This window comes from Bufo gargarizans, chromosome 1 (genome assembly GCF_014858855.1).
Source record: "Bufo gargarizans isolate SCDJY-AF-19 chromosome 1, ASM1485885v1, whole genome shotgun sequence".
NCBI lineage: Eukaryota > Metazoa > Chordata > Amphibia > Anura > Bufonidae > Bufo > Bufo gargarizans.
In genome coordinates, this window is record NC_058080.1 from 725,382,337 (window position 1) to 725,400,063 (window position 17,727).

At 43.6% G+C, this 17,727-nt stretch overlaps 1 protein-coding gene across 1 annotated transcript in view; it reads left to right on the top strand.

Moving 5' to 3' along the window:
* WASF3 (WASP family member 3) overlaps positions 1-17,727 on the top strand; it is a 77,862-nt gene that overhangs the window by 13,344 nt on the left and 46,791 nt on the right. The window contains exon 2 of the mRNA XM_044276383.1: positions 13,106-13,167. The gene's annotated coding sequence lies outside the window, so the exon portion shown is untranslated. The remainder of the gene's footprint in view (positions 1-13,105; positions 13,168-17,727) is intronic.

The following is a 17,727-nucleotide window of genomic DNA, read 5'->3' on the forward strand; positions in this document are numbered from 1 at the left end:
ACAGGGATTTTATTATAGAGGATGATATTCTGTCTATATATCTGTCTATAGTCGGTCTGTGGGTTCATATAACCATTTTAGACTCTGTACCCCTTAAATAGCTTTATAGTATAGGAGAAAATCTGGTAGACCAAGCCCATCCTTTTTATTCAGTTGAATAAAGTAGTGGTGAGAAGTCCTGGGACTGAGACTGAAATAACCTTAGAGCAGGTGTATAGGAAGAGTTTGCATGTAATACAACACTTTATGGAAGTGCCGAACAAAGGTAAAGGGAATGTGCCTCTAAGAGATATTTAATTTGGTAGATAGGTAGATCTTGGAAATTTTCTTTATTTGGCAGCGAGGGTTTGGATATGATATTAAAGGATATGCCCCCATTGCCTGATAGGTGCGGGTTCCACCTCTGGGACCCGCACCTACACGGACAACGGAGCTGGGAAGGTGGTGGCCGGAAGACCCCAGGTTTTCCAGGGTCCGGCCACCACCAAATGCTCTCTCTGTAGTAGTAAATGGGAGAGCACCACGCTTGCGCGGCCACTGCTTCTTTTCATTTCTCTGGGGCCAACTTTGGCTCCCCAAAGAAATGAATGGAGGGCAGCTCCGCATGCGCAGTGCGCCCTCCATAACTTTTGTGGATCCGTTCTCAGTGTAGGTGCGGGTCCCACTTCCAGGCACCTATAGGACAATTGGGGCTAGGGCTGCATCGATCGATTTATTTTAGTTATCAAGTAATCTATCGATTTAATCCAACGATTATTCAAGTACTCTAATAAGAAGAAACTAATAAAAAAGAACGTTTTCCTTTATAAAATGTCATCAGACCCCCGTGCGATCAGTGCTCTGTGCCATCAGCTCCCCCCAGTGCCATCAGTCCTTTGTCACATCAGACCCCCCCCATGCCATCAGCTCAACTCCCCCCCAAAAATTTGCATCAAGTATTTTTTTGTGTCAAATTACTCGATTCAATCGAGTAATCGTTTCAGCCCTAATTGGGGCATATCTTGGCGATATGCCCCCATTGTCTCAGATGGGAATAACCTTTTAACTTCAAGCAGATTAATGGAATTACTTGACCATTGGAATGGATTGATTAACTCCAGTGTCTTGTTGGTCTGAAGGTCCAGTGTTACATTAAGCTCTTGCAATTAATTTTGACATGTGATAAACTGCAAAAAAAAAATTGAGTATCGATTGCCAGGAATACTACAGCTGGAGTAGTTATTAGTATTAGAATGTCATCAGCAAAGGCAGCTAGTTATTGTAATAGAGATTCAACGGTCAAACAAAAAGCCTTGCAGAGATGGGGCATCCCTCACGGGCACCGTTGCGGATATGGAATGAGGGGAATAATATACTGTTTACTAAAAGGATGTGGATACATGGCCATGATGGCTGTTATAAACTGAGGTAGGGGCCAAATCAAAAGCCTAGAGAGACTAATAACATAGATTTCTAGTGGGCGAAGTATATGAAGTCATTAACCCCTTAAGGACCCTGAGGGATTATTTTTTGCAGGACAAGTTGTACTTTCTTATGGCACCATTTATGGTTGCATACCATGTAGTAGAGAGCGGGAAGAAAATGCCAAATGGGGTAGAATTGTGAAAAAACACAATTATGATAAAGGTTTTTATTTATGTGGTAAAATTGACCTGTTATCTTCATTCTCCAGGTCAGTACGGTTCCAACGATATCACACTTGTATAATTTTTCTTGCGTTTTAATACTGGAAAAAAAAATTAAAACCTTTTTGAGGAAAAAAACTTATTTTTTTCATAACCATATTCTGACCTCTAACTTTTTTGTAGTTATGTGTGAGGGCTCATTTTTGCGGGACGATCTGTTATTTTTAGTGATACCAATTTTAAGTGTGTGCGACTTTTTGATCACTTTTTTTTTAAATAAATTATTGGGTAGTTGAAGTGACAAAAAATTGCAAATTGGCTGTTTTTATTTTTTTTCCTGCTACTCCATTTGCTGTATGGCATTAATATTGTTATATTTTAATAGTATGGGCATTTTCGCACGCGGCTATGCCCATGATGTTTTATTTTTTTATTGGTTAAGTATTTTTATTTTACCCACCTCCCGTCCGCATGTTGACGTAAAAACGTCCGGGAGGTGGTTCTATATCTCTGAATCGCCAATCGTGCAGCTGCAGATCTGGTTGCCCGCTGTCAGTGACAGCAGGGGCAACCCTTACCCTAAGTTCACACCTGAGCGTTTTACAGCGCGTTCAAACGCGCTGTAAAACGCTCAACACATGAAAACCAATGCTTCCCTATGGGAATGGTTCTCACCTGGGCGTTTTACAGTGCGTACGATCGCGCTGTAAAATGCCCGACGCATAATCAAGTTCTTGAGCTTCTTTGGGGCGTTTTGACGCGCGTTTGTGGCCATAGGACACTGCAGTCAATCACACAAACGCGCGTTTACTATTACAAAAAACGTGCGACAAAAATGCACGTAAAACGCGCGTTTGAGAAACGCTCAGGTGTGAAAGCAGGGTTAGAGAAGGCAATGACAGTTCCCAGGTGTCCCTGCCTTCTAGATTTCTGTATACACAGCGCTCACCGGGCGCTGTGTATACAGAGCTGTTTTGGCCCGGTGGTCATGTGACCGCCGGGGCCGGAGAGTGCAGGAGCTGTCGGGTCTTATACATATTTGGTATTGCCATGTCCATGACGGTCGGCTCTATAAATATATCACATGATCCACCCAGTCCGATAAACACCATAAAAAAATATATAAACGGTGTCAAAAAAAGCCATTTTTGTCACTTTACATCACAAAAAGTGCAACACCAAGTGATCAAAAAGGCTTATGTCCCACAAAATGGTACCAATAAAACAGTCACCTCATCCCGCAAAAAATGAGCCCCTACATAAGAAAATCATTAAAAAAATAAAAGAACTATAGCTCTCAGAACATGGACACATTAAAACATAATTTTTTGGTTTCAAAAATGATATTATTGTGTAAGGCTAGTTTCACACTAGCGGCAGGACGGATCCGACAGGCTGTTCACCATGTCGGATCCGTCCTGCGGCTATTTCGCCGTGCCCGCGGACCGCCGCTCCGTCCCCATTGACTACAATGGGGACGGGGGCGGAGCTCCGGTGCAGCACGGCGGTGCACGGAGAAAGCCGCCGGACTAAAAAGCCTGACATGCAGTAATTTTAGTCCGGCGGCCTTTCTCCGTGCAGCGCCGTGCTGCGCCGGAGCTCCGCCCCCGTCCCCATTGTAGTCAATGGGGACGGAGCGGCGGTCCGCGGGCACGGCGAAATAGCCGCAGCACGGATCCGACATGGTGAACAGCCTGTCGGATCCGTCCTGCCGCAAGTGTGAAAGTACCCTAAAACTAAAATAAATAAGAAAAAGTATACATATTAGGTATTGCCACGTCCGTAACAATCTGCTCTTTAAAAATGTCACATGACCTAACCCCTCAGGTAAACGCTGTAAAAATAAAAAACTGTGCTAAAACAACCAATTTTTGGGTCACATTGCCCCATAAAGTATTATAATGAATGATCAAAAAATCATATGTACCCAAAAATAGTACCAATAAAACTGGCACCTTATACCTTAGTTTCCAAAATGGGGTCACTTTTTGGGAGTTTCTACTGTAAGGGTGCATCAGGGGGGCTTCAAATGGGACATTGCATCTAAAAACCAGTTCAGCAAAATCTGCCTTCCAAAAAACATGTGGCGCTCCTTTTCTTCTGCGCCCTGCCGTGTGCCCATACAGCAGTTTATGACCACATCTGGGGTGTTTCTGTAAACCGCAGAATCAGGGTAATAAATATAGAGTTTTGTTTGGCTGTTAACCCTTGATGTGTTAAAGAAAAAAATTGATTAAAATGGAAAATCTGCCCAAAAAGTGAAATTAAAGAATTTGATCTCCATTTTCCTTTAATTCTTGTGGAACAACTAAAGGGTTAACAAAGTTTGTAAAATCTGTTTTAAGTAACTTGAGGGGTGTAGTTTCTACAATGGGGTCATTTATGGGGGTATCCTCTATGTAAGCCCCACAAAGTGACTTCAGACCTGAACTGGTCCTTAAAGTGGGTTTTGGCAATTTTTTTTTTTTTACAATTTTAAGAATTGCTTCTAAACTTCTAATCCTTCTAACTTCCTAAAAATATAAAAAAATGACATTTCCAAAATGATGCCAACATAAAGTAGACATATGGGGAATGCTAAGTAATAAATATTTTATGAGGTATCACTTTCTGTTTTAAAAACCGAGAAATTTTAATTTTGAAAAATTTTCAAACTTTTTGGTAAATTTGGGATTTTTTTCATAAATAAAGGTAAAATATATTGACTCGAATTTATGACTGTCATAAAGTACAATGTGTCACAAGAAAACAATCTCTGAATGGCTTGGACAAGTAAGTGTTCCAAAGTTATTACCACATAAAGTGAGATATGTCAGATTTGCAAAATTAGACCTGGTCAGGAAGTGGTTAAGGAAAGGGGGGTGATTTAAACTTTTAGGTTATTATATTTGTAAAAAAAAAAAAAATGTAAAACTTTTTTTTTTTTAAAGTCACCTTGGGTGACAATAACTGGCAATCATTCGATTGCCCATAGTATTCAGTGATGGCTAAATAGCCATCATTGAAGACTTCATTTGCACTATATCAATACAAGGCTGCCACCTAGTGGCCTGTATTGATATATACATCTAATTGACTCTGAAGCCTGCTTGAGGCTTCAGTCAATTAGAGCAAGGCAACAGGTTCCCCGATCTCAGCTGGGGAAAGCTGTTACGGGACCGGAAGCGCCTGACTTCCTGTTCCGGTCTGTGCAGATGCCGTGGTCACATTTGACCATGGCATCTGAAGGGTAAGATGTATGCAATCAGCCTTATGGCTGATTGCATACATGTGCTGCGGGTCTCTGCTATTTAAAATAGCAGAAACCCTGCGACTAAGGCGCCCGCTGCACATGCGAGCGGGCGCCATGTTTAGGGATCAGACCCATGATGTACAGCTACGTCATGGGTCCTTAAAGGGTTAAAGGGGTTGTCTCACTTCAGCAAGTGGCATTTATCATGTAGAGAAAGTTAATACGAGGCACATACTAATGTATTGGGATTGTCCATATTGCTTCCTTTGCTGGCTGGATTAATTTTTCCATGGTTACGACCACCCTGCAATCCAGCAGCAGTGGTCATACTTGCACACTGTAGGAAAAAGTGCCAGCCCCTCTGGTGGCCAGGACGGCGGGAGCTTACATAGACTGGTGCTTTTTGTCTATAGTGTGCAAGCACGGCCACCGCTGCTGGATTGCAGGGTGGTCATAACCATGGAAACAAGCAGTGTATATTGTAATGGGAAAATGAATTCAGCCAGCAAAGGAAGCAATATGGATAGTAATACATTAGTAAGTGCCTTGTATTAACTTTCTCTATATAATAAATGCTATTTGCTGAAGTGACACAACCCCTTTAAGGCTTGCAGGGTTCATGCATCCTTCCTGCCACACTACAAATCCTACTTACTCCATATTTATTTAAATAGGGGCTTCGATCTCATGGCTATCATATTAGAATATAGTTTTAAAGCATTGATCAGTAATGAGATTGGATTATAACTTGGGTCTTTCCCCTCTTTTGGAATGATAGATATCTGGTCTGTTAACATATATACAGGAAGTTGATGCCCTCAAAGAGTGTTGTTGCACACTTGTAAGAGTTTAGGAAGAAGGATAATGTTGCGTTGTATCTAATAGTTAAAGGCTATGGACACTTTTGGGGGCAAACGTTTTTTTCTGTTGATCTTTATCTCCCTTTTCTCTGTACAGAGATGAGATGCTCTATTAACAGGATCTTAATTTTCTCTCTCTTCCGTCAGGCAGGGAGCTGATGGGCTCCTTTTCTCTGCTCTCTGACATTATAAGCACCCATTACAGCTCAGTTCTGATCTTACTGATAAGAATGTGGCTTAAATACGTGTTTATGACCTCTTAGTAATCTAGAGAGAAGAGTTATTAGTAGGACAGCTAGAAAAACTGTTAATCCTTTGTGACAGAACGGATCAATATTTTTTAATAAAGACAAATTGATAAAGTGACTCTTAGCCCAAAATGAGTAAAGTGCAATAAAAAAAATATTAAAAATGCCCTGAAAGGTATACATAGCCTGGACTCTTAAGAGGAGGAGAGGCATCTACTAGTTCTTTCCGGGTGAATGGTTGAAGTAGAGTGGAAGATTGTTCTTCTGTTAGTGAAGGGAGATTCAGGGACTGTAACCAACCGTCAATTTTATGCGTCCTGGGTTCCCTTTCTTGAGGAGAAGGCTTTTCTTTAATATTGAACAGGTGGTGATAGAATTCGCCAAATCGATCTGCTATCAATTTAGTAGGTGAAAGCAGATTTAATGGTGTGTGTATAAGAGAGGGGCCTCGGTTTTTTGTTTTTTTTGTTTAGAGACTATAAAATATTATCGAAATATTATCACCATGGGTGTAAGAGTGGAATTGTGAAGACAGATAAAGATTAGCTGCTCATACATTAAATAAATTCTTAAGTTCTGCTGTAAGATGTTCTAGACGTGGTAGCATATCAGGTGTCAGATGTTTTTTATGTAGCAGTACCAGTTTAGAATTTTCTGTTTGTAAGTCTATAATTGCAGTTTCTTTACATAGGAACCAAGGGAAATTGTGGTAAATCACCCCCTACGTTGGCTTTATGAGCATCCTAAATTATACTAGAGGAGAGGGAGGGGTTTTCATTCATTTGGAAATATTCTTCTAATGTCTATATATTAGTCAATACTAATGACTTCCATGTGTATTCCGTATTTTGCGGAACAAAACAGCTGGCCCCTAATGAGAACAGTACTATCCTCGTCCGTAATGCAGGCAATAATAGGACATGTTCTATTTTTTTGTGTGGAACGGAAATACAAACATACGGAAAAGGAATGTTCGTATTTGGTGGACCCATTGAAATGAATGGTTCCGTATACGGTCCGCAAAAAAAACCTGAATGGACACTGAAAGAAAATACGTCTGTGTGCATGAGGCCTAATACAGCCTCTGATATGAGCGGTGGACTACCAAAAAAAGGAGAAATCTTTATCAGTGGGGTTTAACATTCGCCACAGATCTAATAGACCTGTCTGTCTAAGTGCTGTTTGGGAGACAGAGGATGGTCTGTAGACATATGAGTGTAATCTCTGTAAATCCTTCCGTGAAATAATGTTAGGGTTGCACATTGCAAGAAGCTTGGGCAGAGTTTGGATGTTTCCAAAAACAATTGTACATGTAAAAAAAAGGTAGCTCCCCTGAACATCTATGAGGGTTTAACGGAGTGACAATTGGGGGAGTGACCCACCAGAAACAGGCCTTGTCATGGGGTAGGAATAGAGATGTATAATATACACAATACATGATATACAGTGAGGAACAGAAGTATTTGAACACCCTGTGATTTTGCAAGTTCTTCCACTTAGAAATCATGGAGGGGTCTGGAATTCACATTGTAGGTGCATTCCCACTCAGAGACAGAATAAAAATAAAAAAAATCAGGAAATCACATTGTCTGATTTTTAAAGAATTTATTTGTCTTGCACTGCTGAACATAAGTATTTGAACACCTGAGAAACAGCAAGAATTCTGGCTCTCAAAGACCTGTTACTGTGCCTTTTAAAAAGTCCACCTCTACTCCACTCATTAATCTAACTTAGTAGCACCTGCCTGAGCTCTTTAAAGACACCTGTCCACCCCACAGTCAGTCAGACGCCAACTACTACCATGGGCGAGAAACCGTAGACAAAATTGTGGACCTCCACAAGGCTGGAAAGGGCTACGGGGCAATTGCCAAGCAGCTTGGTGAAAATAGATCAACTGTTGGAGCAATTCTTAAAAAATGGAAGAGGCTAAAGACGACTGTCAGTCTCCCTCGGACTGGGGCTCCATGCAAGATCTCACCTCGTGGGGTATCACTGGTGATAAGAAAGGTGAGGAATCAGCCCAGAACTACAAGGGAGGAGCTGGTCAATGACATAAAGAGAGCTGGGACCACAGTTTCAAAGGTCACTGTCGGTAGAACACTACGCCGTCATGGTGTCAAATCATGCATTGCATGAAAGGTTCCCCTGCTCAAGTCATCACATGTCCAGGCCTGTCTGAAGTTTGCCAATGACCATCTGGATGATCCAGAGCAGGCATGGGAGAAAGTCATGTGGTCAGATGAGACCAAAGTACAACTTTTTGGTCTAAACTTCACTCGTCATGTTTGGAGGAAAAAAGCATGAGTTGCATCCCAAGAACACCATCCCTACTGTGAAGCATGGGGGTGGTAACATCATGCTTTGGGGGTGCTTTTCTGTGAAGGGGACAGGATGACTGCACCGTATTAACCCCTTAAGGACATAGGACGTACCGGTACGCCCTATTTCCCGAGTCCTTAAGGACCAAGGACGTACCGGTACGTCCTAACTTTAAAATCGGCATTCCGGCGCCCCAGGGGTTAATTTGAACAGGATGCCGGCTGAAATCATTCAGCCGGCATCCTGTTAAAACGCCAGGGGGGTCATGTGACCCCCCCGTGTCGGCGATCGTAGCAAACCGCAGGTCAATTCAGACCTGCGGTTTGCTGCGCTTTTTGCAGTTTCTGATCCCCGCGGTCCCTGACCGCGGGGATCAAAAAACTTCAGAGTGCCTAAAATCAATATTGTACACCCCCCCCCCCCCGCACCCCTGCACGATTTGATGGCGGCGGGTGGTGCAGGGGGGGTGTCGCAGGCGGTGGGGGCGTTGCGGGAGGCGGGCGGTGCAGCAGGCGGGATCGCGATCCCCCGCCCGCCTCCCATTGCATAATCGTTGGTGTACAGTGGGTATACCAGGGTGCCAGCACATTGCTGGCACCCTGGTATAAACGGCTGACATCGTTGATGCGATGTCAGCCGTTTAACCCTTTCCATACAGCGGTCCGTACGGACCGCTGTATGGAAAGAGTTAACAGTAAGAAGGAGCTCCCTCCCTCTCCGATCGGGGGGCTGCTGTGCCTTTGCAGCCCCCCGATGGGAGAGGGAGATAGCCCCCCGAAGCCCCGTCCTCACCCTTCCCCGTCTGCGAAGTTGTGGCAGACGGGGAAGGTTCCCATGGCAACAGGACGCCTGCTCAGGCGTCCTGCTGTCCATGGTGCTGAACAGATCTGTGCTGAAAGCATAGATCTGTTCAGTGTAAGTAAAATACAGTACAGAAACCTATATAGGTTCTGTACTGTATTTTACAGACATCAGACCCACTGGATCTTCAAGAACCAAGTGGGTCTGGGTCAAAAAATTAAAAAAATAAGTGAAAAAAGTTAAGATAAAAAAAACTGAATAAAATATCACTGAATAAAAATTAAAAAAATTAAATACACTACACATATTGGGTATCGCCACGTCCGTAACGACCTGATCTATAAAACGGTCATGTTACTTTCCCCACACAGTGAACGCCAAAAAAATAAAAACTATGAGAAAATTGAAATTTTGCCCACCTTACTTCCCAAAAAAGGTAATAAAAGTGATCAAAAAAGTCGCATGTACGCCAAAATAGTACCAATCAAACCGTCATCTCATCCCGCAAAAAATGAGACCCTACTCAAGATAATCGCCCAAAAACTGAAAAAACTATGGCTCTTAGACTATGGAAACACTAAAACATCATTTTTTTTTTGTTTAAAAAAAAAAATCATTGTGTAAAACATACATAAATAAAAATAAAGTATACATATTAGGTATTGCCGCGTCCGTATCGACCGGCTCTATATAAATATCACATGACCTAACCCCTCAGGTGACCACCGTAAAAAAATAAATAATAAAACTGTGTAAAAAAAAAAGCTATTTTTTGCCATCTTACGTCACAAAAAGTGTAATAGCAAGCGATCAAAAAGTCATATGCACCCCAAAATAGTGCCAATCAAACTGTCATCTCATCCCGCAAAAAATTAGACCCTATTCAAGATAATCGCCCAAAAACTGAAAAAACTATGGCTCTTAGACTATGGAGACACTAAACAATTTTTTGGTTTTAAAAATGAAGTTATTGTATAAAACTTACATAAATAAAAAAAATTGTATACATATTAGGTATCGCCGCGTCCGTGACAACCTGCTCTATAAAATTACCACGTGATCTAACCTGTCAGATGAATGTTGTAAATAACAACAAAAAAAACGTGCCAAAAAAGCTATTTCTTGTTACCTTGCCGCACAAAAAGTGTAATATAGAGCAACCAAAAATCATATGTACCCTGAACTAGTACCAACAATACTGCCACCCTATTCCGTACTTTCTAAAATGGGGTCACTTTTTTGGGAGTTTCTTCTCTAGGGGTGCATCAGGGGGGCTTCAAATGGGACATGGTGTCAAAAAACCAGTCCAGCAAAATCTGCCTTCCAAAAACCGTATGGCATTCCTTTCCTTCTGCGCCCTGCCGTGTGCCCGTACAGCAGTTTACGACCACATATGGGGTGTTTCTGTAAACTACAGAATCAGGGCCATAAATAATGAGTTTTGTTTGGCTGTTAACCCTTGCTTTGTAACTGGAAAAAAAAAAATTAAAATGGAAAATCTGCCAAAAAAGTGAAATTTTGAAATTGTATCTCTATTTTCCATTAAATCTTGTGCAACACCTAAAGGATTAACAAAGTTTGTAAAATCAGTTTTGAATACCTTGAGGGGTGTAGTTTCTTAGATGGGGTCACTTTTATGGAGTTTCTACTCTAGGGGTGCATCAGGGGGCTTCAAATGGGACATGGTGTCAAAAAAACTGTCCAGCAAAATCTGGCTTCCAAAAACCATACGGCGCACCTTTCACTCTACGCCCCGCTGTGTGGCCGTACAGTAGTTTATGGCCACATATGGGGTGTTTCTGTAAACGGCAGAGTCAGGGCAATAAAGATACAGTCTTGTTTGGCTGTTAACCCTTGCTTTGTTAGTGGAAAAAATGGGTTAAAATGGAAAATTAGGTAAAAAAATGAAATTCTCAAATTTCATCCCCATTTGCCAATAACTCTTGTGCAACACCCAAAGGGTTAACAGAGTTTGTAAAATCAGTTTTGAATACCTTGAGGGGTGTAGTTTATAGAATGGGGTCATTTTTGGGCGGTTTCTATTATGTAAGCCTCGCAAAGTGACTTCAGAGCTGTAGTGGTCCCTAAAAATTGTGTTTTTGTAAATTTCAGAAAAATTTCAAGATTTGCTTCTAAACTTCTAAGCCTTGTAACATCCCCAAAAAATAAAATATCATTCCCAAAATAATTCAAACATGAAGTAGACATATGGGGAATGTAAAGTCATCGCAATTTTTGGGGGTATTACTATGTATTACAGAAGTAGAGAAACTGAAACTTTGAAATTTGCTAATTTTTCCAAATTTTTGGTAAATTAGGTATTTTATTATGCAAAAAAATTAATTTTTTTGACTTTATTTTACCAGTGTCATGAAGTACAATATGTGACGAAAAAACAATCTCAGAATGGCCTGGATAAGTCAGTGTTTTAAAGTTATCAGCACTTAAAGTGACACTGGTCAGATTTGCGAAAAATGGCCTGGTCCTTAAGGTGAAAATGAGCCTGGTCCTTAAGGGGTTAAGGAGAGGATGAATGGGGCCATTTATTGTGAGATTTTGAGCAACAACCTCCTTCCCTCAGTCAGAGCATTGAAGATGGGTCGTGGCTGGGTCTTCCAACATGACGACCTGAAGCACACAGCCAGGATAACCAAGGAGTGGCTCCGTAAGAAGCATATCAAGGTTCTGGAGTGGCCTAGACAGTCTCCAGACCTAAATCCAATAGAACATCTTTGGAGGGAGCTAAGACTCCGTGTTGCTCAGCGACAGCACCTAAACCTGACAGATCTAGAGGAGATCTGTGTGGAGGAGTGGGCCAAAATCCCTGTTGCAGTGTGTGCAAACCTGGTCAAGAACTACAGGAAACGTTTGACCTTTGTAATTGCAAACAAAGGCTTCTGTACCAAATATTAACTCTGATTTTCTCAGGTGTTTAAAGAGGACCTTTCACTGTGAACTAAGAATACAGACATGGAGAGCGGTGCCCGGGGATCTCACTGCACTTACTAATTATCCCTGGGCACCGCTCCGTTCTCCTGCTATGCCCTCCGGTATCTCCGGCCACTAAGTTATAGTAGGCGGAGATTTCAGTCACTAAGTTATGGTAGGCGGAGTCTGCCCTTGTTCTGCTCTAGCGCTGGCCAATCGCAGCGCAGAGCTCACAGCCTGGGAGGTTATTTTCTCCCAGGCTGTGAGCTCTGCAATGCGATTGGCCAGCGCTACAGAAGTACAGGGGCAGACTCCGCCTACCATAACTTTGTGAGTATAGTAGACTTACCAGGTTCACCAAGTTTGTAGGCCAAGGTAGAATTAAAGAAAAAGTAAAAGAAATAGGCATTCAGGTGACATAGAAAAATATAATGGGAGGTCATGCAGTCAGTGTCCACTGAGATTCTTCGTGGTATCAATTTATCCAGTTTCACCCTCTGCGGTTGTGGTTTTGCTGTGCCAGAGGTAGTCCACGACATTATCACAGGCAGTTTTGGGAGCGATTTTGTATCACAAGCTTGATTCCAGTCCTCAATGGCTAGCTGTAACCATCTATAGATTAGCTTCTTTTCTCGTAATATATCCAGTAGAGATTTCAAGATGTGGCATTTCCTTGGGGAATTGGGGAGACGTCCTGAAAGATGAGTACAGTGGACCCCAGGAAGGTGTGAGTGGAAGACATTTTTGCAATTCTAAGTAGCTATTCTTTGTTTCGGAACTTGCCAAGCGGCATGCCACATGTCTGGGCTGTTAAGTTGGTGGTCTCTGTGCCCTTTGGGTTCTGTCCATAGTAAGTGCCCCAACAACGAAGTAAAGAATTCAGTGAGCATGACCATGAGCGAGTCGGCAGAGACAGACTTGGGGGATCCCTTTCTGGAGTAAGTTGTTGCACCACCCTTGTATATCTTGACCAGGTTATATAGTAAATAGATGCAGGGTAGTGAATAATCTAAGTTGTGAGATATAGCCATGTTGATGTCTATAGTGTCTCAACCCGCCCACTTGCCTGAGGTCTTGCTTTATGTCCTTCAGGTCACGTTTCAAAGGATCAACGACCTCTGCCAAAAGCTCCCTCATAAAAGATCTGGAGATCGGTAAGTTTTCTTGTGTTTGTTGTGTCCTTCCATCTCTCTGTCTCCTTCTCCCTCTGAGTCACCAGCTTCACCAGCAGGAGGATGCAGGGTTTTCCCTGGCGCCATCTTGTCCTTTTCTCTTGTCTTTTTGATAAATCTGTCAATTTCCCCCATGGCTTCTGCTTTTTGAGGGCCAAGACTTGTCCTTGGTGAGCTTGCACATTTTCTATTTGTGTAGAGAGCTGATGTTGATCACACCTGTTGGGCCCACAGCAGAGCTCAGTCAGATGTGGAATGTTAGTAGATTTGTTGAAGATTTAGGTGTGAATCCTGAACTTATGAATGTGCCCTAGCTGTGAGCAGTTGTTTTCTCCACTCTCTGTCTGCTCACTCTGGCAGTCAATCACTGTGAGACAAACCTTTTGTCCTTCTCACTGTGCTGAAGCATGGCTGACTGGATCTATTCCTCTAGCTGAACGGTAAGTCCAAACAGTGGGTGAATGTAAAATCCCGTAAATAGGAATACATTTATAAAGAGACCCTGGCTGAACGTACAAAGCACATAAATAATGCATATGAGTATTGAAAGCACACGCTAAATAATATATAGACATTGATAGCTCTCTGGAGAGATACCCGGCATGCTGGGTGATATAGTTCGTTGGAGGGAGGAGGTTACAGTTTGCGGGGGAAACCTCCTTTCACACACACTAATGCAGTGTGCAGCTTATGTAGAGTTGGGTGCGTTAGACTTGACAACAGTTTGACAATGAGCAACTATAGTCATTTCATTGTGGAGACTTTGACTGTTTCCTGTAATGTTTTTGGAAATGCCCTTTAATTGAAGGGATACAATGGGAGTGTTAAAAGGGTTGTCTAGTTAAACAAGATTTGGTGGCATCATGGTCAGAATGTCTTAAAAACATAAAAGAACCAATACTCTCCTCCACCAATGCAGAGGATCGGTATAAAGTAACACCAGTAATGCACTGCAGGCAGCTCTTTTTCATGCACAGCCCCAGCGATTCCACTAATATTTGGGCAGCACAGTGGCTCAGTGGTTAGCACTGGTGCTCTGCAGTGCTGGGGTCCTAGGTTTGAAACGGACCAAGGACAACATCTGAATGGAGCTTGTATGTTCTGCTCTGTTCAGTGTTTGCGTGGGTTTCTACCGGGTGCTCCAGCTTTCTCCCACATTCCAAAGATAGACTGATAGGGAACTTAGATTGTGAGCTCCACTGGGGACAGCAAGTGATGATAATGTCTGTAAAGCGCTGCAGAATGTCAGAGCCAGGGGAGTTGCTAGGTTAAAATATTTGGGGCCTGGGCCCCTGATGTTTTGTCCCAGGCCCCGAATGTCCTGCCTGCTAAATACAACTGTATTGCCGTCCTCAGGACAGCAATACACTTGAATCTAAGGCAGTGTTTCCCAACCAGTGTGCCTCCAGCTGTTGCAAAACTACAACTCCCAGCATGCCCGCACAGCCAAAGGCTGTCCACGCATGCTGGGAGTTGTAGTTTTGCAACAGCTGGAGGCACACTGGTTGGGAAACACTGAGGCACTGGAAGAGCTGAAGGACATGTGACCAGTAAAACAGGCAGTGGTTGAGAAGGACCTGCTATGATGTCACCATCATGTGACCAGTGCAGGAGAAGACGGCAGTGAAGAGGCGAAGTCCTGGGGGAAGAAGCTGTGTCTGCTACATGAGGAGAGGTAAGTGAAGGGAGAAGGAAGAGCAATGCTGGGAGTTGTGGTTATTTAACTGGGACTGTATGTTAGGGATGAAGGGAGGAAAGTTATTTACATGGGATGTATGTTGGAGGGGGCTGGGGGAGGGAGTGATGTTATTGACATGGGACTGTATGTTGATGGCGGCTGTGGGAGGGAGTGATGTTTAATACATGGGACTGAATATTGGAGGGGGCTGGGGAAGGGAGTGATGTTATTGACATGAGTCTGTATGTTTATGGCGGATGTGGGAGGGAGTGATGTTATTTACATGGGACTGAATGTTGAGGGGGGCTATGTTATTTGCATGGTACTGTATGTTGAAGGCGGCTCTGGGAGGGGATTATGTTATTTACATGGGACTGTATGTTGGTGGTGGCTGTGGGAGGGAGTGATGTTGTTTACATGGGACTGTATGTCGGCGGGGGCTGGGGGTATCAATGATGTTATTTACATGGAACTGTATGTTTATGGTAGATGTGGGAGGGAGTGTTATTTACATGGAACTGAATGTTGAGGGGGCAATGTTATTTACATGGGACAGTATGTTGAAGGTGGCTGGTGGGGTAGAATGATGTTACTTACATGGGACAGAATTTTGAGGGGACGGTGTTGACATGGGATTGCATGTTGGAGGCGGCTGGGGAGAGGTGATATTATTTACTTGGGACTGTATGTTGAAGGCGGCTGGGGAGGAGGTGATGTTATTTGCAGCAGGGGGTGATGTTATTTACATGGGACTGTGTGGTGGAGGGAGGAATATAACTACAGGGGGCATTATAAATACTGGGGGAACTTCATGTGAGCATTATAACAGTAGAGGGCAGTATAAATACTGTACTGGGTGCACTGTAGGGGTATCATAAATCCAGGGGACATTATAGGCATTCTTATTACTACTGGGGGCTCTATAAGGGGACTTATAGATCTGCCTTATTTCTACTAATAGCACTATGGGAGCCTTATTACTACTGAGGGGTCTGTAGAGAGCTTTATTACCACTGACGTAACAATAGGGGGGCCTTATTTCTACTGGGGGCTCTGTGAGGCCATTATTAATACTGGAGGGCTCTTCTACTAATGGAGGCACTCTTGTTGAGCATTATCACTGTTGGAGACACTGTAGGGGGCAGTATTACTAATGAGGGAATTCTAGAAGGGAATTACTATTGGTGGGACTATGATGAGCACTATTACTATGGGGGGGGCACCATTTTTTTTCTTCAGGATAGTATTTGGGGGTATTGGGGAGCACAGCAAGCACATGATAACACTGTGGGGACTCCAGGTTGGGGGATAATGATAAAAAAAGGGAGGAAGCTAAGATGTCTGTGTGTCACAGTCTGCAGAGATATACAGACCAAATGGAGAAGATGATGACAGAGAAGATCTACATCGGAGGAGACGTCACCTGGGAGGCCCGGGATGTGAGAGGTATGTGCTGCTGTATAGCAAGTACAACAAAATGCGGTGTATGGGGGGAGGGGGGACTACTTAGAGAACTGGGGCATATACATTGGGGCTTGGGCCCCGGATCTTTTGAGACCCTAGCAATACCCCTGGTCAGAACTATATCTGAGAGTTAAATAAATAATATATAGCACTATGATTAATGCCCCTTCCAAAACTTCTTTTTCCGCTGTCTAGCTGTGGGTCTATGAATCTAGAAGTGGGGATGAATGAATGAAAGGTGTCTGGACCGTTTCATCTGCTTCTGTGTAAGATCACTATGCCTGCACTGATATCAGGAAGGGAGCAGGGAAGCTACTGAGCAGGTCTCTCCACCTCTGAATGCAGGAGAAGGTGAACCAGAAGGATAGACAGCAGGGGGCGCAATCAGAGAGAAAAATACAAGCACATAAAAACCTACCAATATTTTTTATTGCAGTAATATTCATTGTATAGTAATACTCTTCATGGATAAGTGGGGATAGTCATCTTCTCACTTGGGTCATGGCCAGTTGGCATGATGCAAGAGGAGCAGTGATTTGCTGCAGTAGTGTCAAAGCGGATGTTGAGAGCAGGTAACCCAAGTGAGACCGCAAAGGCCGTGGAGTGAAGGAGCCGGGACCTAGTGCTGGGGAGCAGTTAAGTATGCTTCCCTTTGCAGGTCTGCCGGGGGTGGGGGGTTGCCAAAAAAACTAAAACAAACCGCAAAATGTGGCCAACCTCCTTTAACCACTTGGCGCCACGCTAACGCCGAAAGGAGTCATCTCCGCGGCGCTCCCAGGCTACGCTAACGCCGATTGGCGTCATCTCGCGTGAGCCGAGATTTCCTGTGAACGCGCGCACACAGGCGCGCGCGCTCACAGGAACGGAAGGTAAGCGAGTGGATCTCCAGCCTGCCAGCGGCGATTGCTCGCTGGCAGGCTGGAGATCCGAATTTTTTAACCCCTAACAGGTATATTAGACGCTGTTTTCATAACAGCGTCTAATATACCTCCTACCTGGTCCTCTGGTGGTCCCTTTTGTTAGGATCGACCACCAGAGGACTCAGGTAGGTCAGTACAGTCGCACCAAACACCACACTACACTACACTACACCCCCCCCGTCACTTATTAACCCCTTATAAACCCCTGATCACCCATGATCACCCCATATAAACTCCCTGATCACCCCCCTGTCATTGATCACCGCCCTGTCATTGATCACCCCCCTGTCAGGCTCCGTTCAGACGTCCGTATGATTTTTACGGATCCACGGATACATGGATCGGATCCGCAAAAAGCATACGGACGTCTGAATGGAGCCTTACAGGGGGGTGATCAATGACAGGCGGGTGATCACCCAATATACACTCCCTGATCACCCCCCTGTCATTGATAACCCCCCTGTAAGGCTCCATTCAGAC